We start from the raw sequence: 7665 nt of genomic DNA on the forward strand, positions 1-7665 counted from the left end.
TTTCTATTTCATTTATCATACGTTTATTAACTGAGTTAGTGAGTTTCTAGGACGGTTCCTAAATATAATACATTTAGTTTTACTTAAATTTAGTGGGAGTTTATTTGAGTCAAACTAACTCTGTAGCCTCACCTCAGTTAAATGTCGAGGAGACCCCACACATATTGTTCACGTACAAAATAAACAACAATGGTCCCAATTTTGAGCCCTAAGGAACTCCCTATTTTACCTGCATCAGCTTTGATTTAAAGTTTAAATATTACACATATTGGTACGGTACCTGTTATTCAGATAACTGGACATCCGGGTAAGTGCTAAACCTCTTATTCTGTATCTTTGTAAAGGGAGCATTTCCTTAATGCTCCCACATAAAGGAAATGTGGGAGAAAAACAAGAGGCACAAGAGAGGGGGTTCTGGTGGGATTTGATTGTTGTATAGTCCAAGACAATGCACACACGTCTAAAAATGCATTTCTACAGGTGCTGGACAAAAATACATACATTGAGAAAGAAGAAGGGATGTCCACTGTTATTAGAAGCTCCCAGGTTAAACTAGATTCAGGATTTACTAAGACAATGTTTCAACCATTAACTTCATCAAGTCTGTGATTTTGAAGGGGCTACAGTACATGAGGGGTCCAGACATGTGTGGGGGATCCCCTACCCTGTCTCTGCGCACAACCCTGCAATTTTAATGTTATATTTTATAAAGTGATGTCTTCTTTTCAGAGGTTTCCCGTTTTAAGTGGCTGAACACGTATATTTCCACTGCGGGTCTCAATGCAGCACAGAGCGGTCTTTTTCCACATTCAGCACAGTTTTAGTTCCACCTTGGAAAAGGGGCAAAGGGTGCTCCTTCTTTTTCAGGCACATTATCCACAATTGTTGCCAGTAGAGTGCCACAGGCTAAGAGGGCAACGCAAAGATTTATGCCTTGCTTAAGTGATTTAAAAGTCCTTTAAAGTAGTTTATTATTCTGCTTCTTCTATTGGTTACATGTATGGGAGGAGACAGGTACGGTCTAATGACTCTGCTGGCTGTTCCAACATGGGGACACGCACCATTTATTTGTACTTTAGGTGTGCAATTATTAGGAATAGATGTGGGTGAGGTAGAATCAAATTGAATGATTTAGGATAAGGCCATTCTGTAATTATAGATATGGGAATAGGCAGCAGTGGCCAGGGTTTTTTTAAGTCAGGTTGAAGAGTTAAATGTTTTCTTGGCTCAGAGTTGAATAAATGAAAAAGGGAAAAAAAGAAAGCAGGGTCAGGGGAGGTTTTGAATCTTCTAAAGTAATGCTAATGAAGTCTTTGAAGAAGTCATAACGGTGGGTGGAAAGTCTTTGCCCTCTCCAGCACACTCACCACACACACACACACAACCTGATGAACACACAGGCACGCACGCACGCATGCACGCACGCACGCACGCACAGCACGCACATACACACTGTTAGCTTTGGCTTATTCTTAGCCAGTGGCTACAATTCATGCATCCACACATCTGCCTCTGTATCCTTTATTGTTCTGTGAGATTACTGTGTGAAATGAAACATCGCTCCCCAAGGGGACGCCATGTGCAATCCTGACTCCAGTGATGATGTCATGGCAAAAGTAAGCACCTCTTACTTACAGTATGCCTTAGAAAAGAAAAAAAAGAAAATACCATAAAAGGAGATTTAGTTCTTGTTGCTTTTGTTTGTTTTGATAAGCGCATGTTTTATCTTGTTTTTAACCGCTTAAACCCTCTGTTCTTAGTAAAAATGGACCTGAGTGACAACTGTACTTGGACCGCTTTTTCCATCTAAAACAAATCTCTTCGGCCCCAAAATAGCCGATCTACAAGCTCACAACAAGCTTGTATGGCCTATCAGCTATTTTTGTGTGAATGTTACCCCCAGAAAAGGAATGCTGGGGTTCAAGTGGTTATACTGAAAATTCTGTCTTTAACTTTGTAATATTTGTAGCCGTTTTGATAACTTTGCTTCCCTGCTCTACCATTGCATACAGGAACTAAATCAAGCTCCTGTATTTAGGATTATGTTGTGAAACCATCAAGAGTTTAGACTCACCCAGTGCTACCGCCGCACTGGGCAGTGCAGCGAACGCACAACTTGCGGAAATCTTTCAGTCACTTTTTCAGGCCTTGATCTTGTTATGGCATGGAAACGAAAATAAATCGGAGCACAAGGCTTAACAACATAATTTGATCAACAATATACAACTGCATTATGGCCAAGGACGTAAAAATGCCAAATCCTGACACATGCTTAAACAAAGTGCCATTTCTGGCATTTAAACTGAGGACAACAGCTTTTTCTATTTTCTTATACCATATGGAGAGAGAGTAAAGCCGCAATACTTTTCATTGCTGTGGTCACCCACCATTGTGGAAATGTTTGCACGAATTCAGATCAAGTATGTCAGTTTCACTAAAACTACAAATTGCCCAGGCCCACTTGTATGGTGATGTTATGGGCAGTGTAAAGCACCAGGTGGAGGGATCAGAAATTTATGTTGGGTTATAATTTCCACTTTTTGACGGAGATGATTGAATGAACTTTTGCTGTTTGAATTATGAATTACATGCCAACACCCGTGATTGATTGTGCTGGATCTCTGTGCTGAGCCACAGCCAAAATTGTAGCATCGAGCTGACACTAGATGGCAGCAGTACACACTTAGTAGCATTCCTATCAGTTGCTGCAAAAATGTGTTTAAACTGAATAAAATACAGTTGTAAAAAGAATGTAAAGCATTAAAACTACTTGGTCTCAGTCCCGTTGAGAGTGAACAAAGGAAAATAAAAGAGTCTACTAAAGGTCAGAAGAACACAGACTTAGACACTGTCACCTGTCGGCTCGCACTGCCTGTCAACATTACTACTGTTTAGCTGAACATATTTGACTCACTTCCTGCAGAAAACAAAGGCAAGAGCTCTAGGAATCCAGTCTGAAAAGGAAGGAAAGAAAGGAGGGGAAAAGGGCTCAGCAACAAGGCTTTTTAGGTCTATCTATTTACACACTGAAGTAGTGATATTTGGAGTGGAAACACCCAGGAGTGATAAGATGGGGGGGACATCACGTCTGGCTTCCATCACAGGGTTTGTCTCCTAAATGTAGTTGCCTGGACGGTTCACAGTGGAGAACCAGGGAGTAGAGACTCACACTCTGCTTGAGCTCAACTCCCAGTTGAATCAGCGCTGTTGGAATTTTGAGGTCACTCTCCAGAAGGATGGCAAGAAATATAGCATGATGAAGCCATAATAAATCTACTCAGGATCTAAGTTAATGCTCGCAGGCATTAAGAAAAGAAGAAAAAAAAAGAAAAAGACAAAAACCAAAAGTGAGGCCTGCAATTAAAATGAACTTCCTCACCGCAAGACTCAAAACTTAAGAAACCACCAACAACCAAAACTTCAGCTGAGTAAGCCAGACTATTTTTCACATTAGCAGTTTTTTTTCAAATAAAAACAGAATCACACTTATTTGTTTACCTCAGCGGGCGGTCTAAGATTTATATCTGAAACTTCAAGCCAGTCCCCCCAGGGCGAAATTCGTCTCGGACACTTTTTATAGCTTTCAATAAAACACACTTTAAAAGATGTTACTTTCCTTTGTCTATAGCTCTGATTTGATCACCAGAGCTCGGCAGGCCAGCAGCCCCTTTGGCCGATTTATTTTTCCATTTCATATAAGATCACATCGTCGTTGTTGGTGTGTTCAGTCCTGTTTGTTTCCTCCCTGGACTTCCCCCCCGACCGTGGCATTTCAGATTTGTTTGCTTAAATAACCACTAAATTGTTTCTCTGAGCCAATATGAAAATAACACATCCAGTTATTCCACAAGCGATTTAGGCAATCCCTTCATTTGATGAATCCCAAAGCAGTGGCTTAGCGAGTGACATACTGCTGCCTAAGGAAGACCACCCTGGCCTGATTGTGGCCATCAAAGGACGCTATTTTAATTACACAAATCTACTAACAAAACCAGCCGTCCATTTTTGCCTTGTTATTATTATTGTTTGTTTTTTTTGGCAGGTAAACTGAGAAGTCAGGCCAGTCAGTCAACTGAGAGGTCAGGCAATTATTCATGCTACATTTGACCTTCGAACTCCAAGAGGTGGTCAAACACCCATAGATCAAGTTGAAGCATGGAGGCCAGCGCCACATGGGTTGCAAGACTGGACATTTGAAAATGATTTGTCTATCAATCACAGCTTCTTGACTCTCAGAGTACGCAATTGACTTGTTCTGTACAAACAATAACAATAATAATTCCATCAATTGAATAAATGTTTGTATCAAATGTCTAAAGATGTACAAAGACACTTTCCATATGTTATCTGAAATACATAAAATTCAAGCCTATGGAAGATCTGTGTATAATACTACAGAATACCTACCAGTCATAATAGTGAGTCTGTCTGCCCGCCAATGATTTAAAGCACCATTCATAGTCTTAAGTAGGTCTGGCTGAGCTGCCTAGTCCATATCACTGTCAGCCACACCTGCTAAAACCATTTCATATCAATTACCTGAGTGATACATTACATCAAAGCTACAATTGAGGTGTTCTTATTCACATGTCCCACAGACACACATATTACATACATGTGCACGGCTGCACGCATCAGTGCACACACACACACACACACACACACACACACGTATACGTAATATACAGTAAGCTGAAATCACAAACACAGAGAACATGTGCACATATGCAGGCTCTTGCGCGCGCGTGCGCACGCACGCACGCACGCACGCACGCACGCACACACACACACACACACACACACACACACACACACACACACACACACACACACACACACACACACACACACACACACACACACACACACACACACACACACACACACACACACACACACACACACACCTGTGTAGCCCTCACTATTCCAACACTTCCAGCTGTACAGCTGCACAGGGTCTGTGTGTCACCTTCAAGGCTTCCTTTGGTTTCCACCATTGTCAAAATATCCACTGAATAATGTAGTGTGGATGGAAAGTAACAGCTATGTCAACCTTTCAAAGCCAACACTTCACAGGATTTGTTCTTAAACCATTTGACGCCTGTTTAATCTGACATTTATAACTCAAAGATCTACCACTACTACTGGTCTCGCTTTAGGTAAAGTGGTGGGAGGTACTGTGATGGAAGACAAGTCAACCATCAATCAATCTTTGCCAGGCCAAAGGATAAACTCTTGTAACTACGCTGTATACAGGGAATTAAGCTGATCGTCATTCCGAGCAGAGGATCAAACTTGTGATGGCTACATCACAGCAGATACAGACAAGGGCACCCCGAGTACAGCAAACATCTGCTGCCCCACATTTAACACAGATGTAGCTTGTTTCAGCCTGTGATTGATTTACTCACCGTCAACTCTGTAGTCTACGCCATACATTGCTGATTCTAGTACTGATAGTCATCTGCCAGAAGCGGATTACCCAGATGAACTTTTAATTGATAATGAAAGCATCTTTTGGGAGAACTGCGGCTGTTCCTGTCCTAGTTGATTTGTTGGCTTGCTTACACAAACTCCAGAATGAATCTATTCCCTTTATCTCTGTGATGGCAAAGAGCCGTGAGGTTCCTCATGGCAGTTCCTGGGCAGTGCACTATTTATTTACGTATGTTTTTTGGAAGACTAGGCTGCCATGACTCAATCCATCACAGGAATTTTATCTAAAGAGCCTAGGCTATATGTTAGAATGGGTTCTCCACAATGCGAACCATCTCATCTGTCCAGCTGATCTTTGTCCAAATGCACTAGTAGGGCCCTGAATTTAGAAAGTACACAACAGCCTGGTAATGTGGTTTTGATTTGTTCAATGGTCAACTGTGTAACTCCGTGCCATGCTCTTTCAAGATAGGCTCTTTCTAAAATAGGCCAAACTAGAAAAAGCGATCCTTGTAGCACAGGTCTCCGCCAGGTCAGGTAGGTTATTGTGGGCCAACAATGTTTGGAATTTGACAATCAGGATGTAATATGAAAAATCTGACGGATCCGTCTTGATCACTGGACTACATAGATAATGTGTACCGATTTGCGTGATGTTGGATGTAGGAGAAAAAAAAAGAAAAAGTTTTGCAAAAATCGGCCTCCCGGTGGCGCTAAATAGGGCAATATTAAAAGGGTGGCATTTGTTCCTCAACGTAGGGCGAATGTGCGTGCAAAGTTCCACCCAATCGAACATCGTTCATGATTTGCGGCATTCTGTTCAAAACGGGCCACTCCTGCAAACTTTAGATGTCAATCTTTGTCAATCAGGATGGAATTTGAAAAATCATCATGTGTACCAATTTGCGTGAAATTTGGATCAAATCTGAAGGAGTAATATAAAAAAAAATGTTTTACATAAGTCGGCCTCCTGGTGGCACTATAAAAGGCATATGGGAAAAATGCAGGGCAAGGTTTTTCCTTGGCCTCTAAGGAGTGCGCAAACAAAGTTTTACACAGATCAGTGCAGTTATAAGTAAAAACACGAATTGGCCTGTTACAACGCCACCATGTTATAACGCCACCATTATTTGAACATTTCAAGTGTCAATTCTTCCTCTGGCTAGTGGGAATCTGCGTGCAACATTTTAGGCATTTTGTTCAAAACAGAGCATTCCTGCAAACTTTGGAAGCAAATCTTAGCCAATCAGGATGGAATATGAGAAATATGAAAAAACTGTTTTGTTTAATGACTACAGAGATACTGTGTACCGATTTGCGTGATGTTTGGACAAAATCTGTAGGCATACTGTCAAAAAAATTGTTTTGCAAAAATTGGCCTCCTGGTGGCGCTATAACACACCCATGTGAACATTTTGGGGCAGAGGTTCTGCTCTGGCATCCAGGTGTGTGTGCACATTTTCGCTGCAATCAAGCCATTAGAAGTGACTTAAACAGGAGCACGGATGGTTCTAACCTTAGTTGGACCGGCTGTGCGTTCCACAACCTAGGTGTCCGGGCGGCGAAGGCCCGATCACCCGGTTTACTAGGCGAGTATTAGGAACCTCAAGGAGGGCCTTATCTGAGGATCTAAGGATGCGCTCAGACTTACGAGGGGACAGCATATCAAGAATATAAGTAGGGGCCAGTCCATGCAGGGCTTTATAAGTAATAAGTTACATTTTAAAATCACTCCTGGAGCTCACAGGCAGCTAGTATGGGTGTGATATGTCCCGTTTCCTTGTATTAGTGAGCAATCTAGCAGCAGAGTTCTGTATCAGTTGCAGGCGGGATGTGACTTGCTAAGGCCGGAGTAGAGGGAGTTGCACAAGTCAAGGCGTGATGATATGAGGGCATGAATGGGCTGACGAGAATGACTTGATTTTTGCAATGTTCCTCAGCTGAAAGTAACAGGATTGGAAAACTGTTGTTACTTGTTTATTTGTTTTAACTGAATAACTTAACTTTTGGGATGATTGCTTGGCTCCTGGTATTGTTGGGGGGCAAGCCTGTTCAGAGCACGTAGCTGTATGGAATGCATGCCCGTACAGAGGAGGCTGTTTCATTGGCTCCCGGAAGTGCAGTGTTGCAGCGTTCTGGAGCACCCGCTCATCTATTGACTTCAAACTCAATTATTGTTTTACACAATAATGTACCCCCTCCAACTGTTCCCTTATTTCTTTCTTAAAT

The sequence above is a fragment of the Gymnoscopelus microlampas genome (genome assembly GCF_963454915.1).
Source record: "Gymnoscopelus microlampas genome assembly, chromosome: 18".
Taxonomy (NCBI): Eukaryota; Metazoa; Chordata; class Actinopteri; order Myctophiformes; family Myctophidae; genus Gymnoscopelus; species Gymnoscopelus microlampas.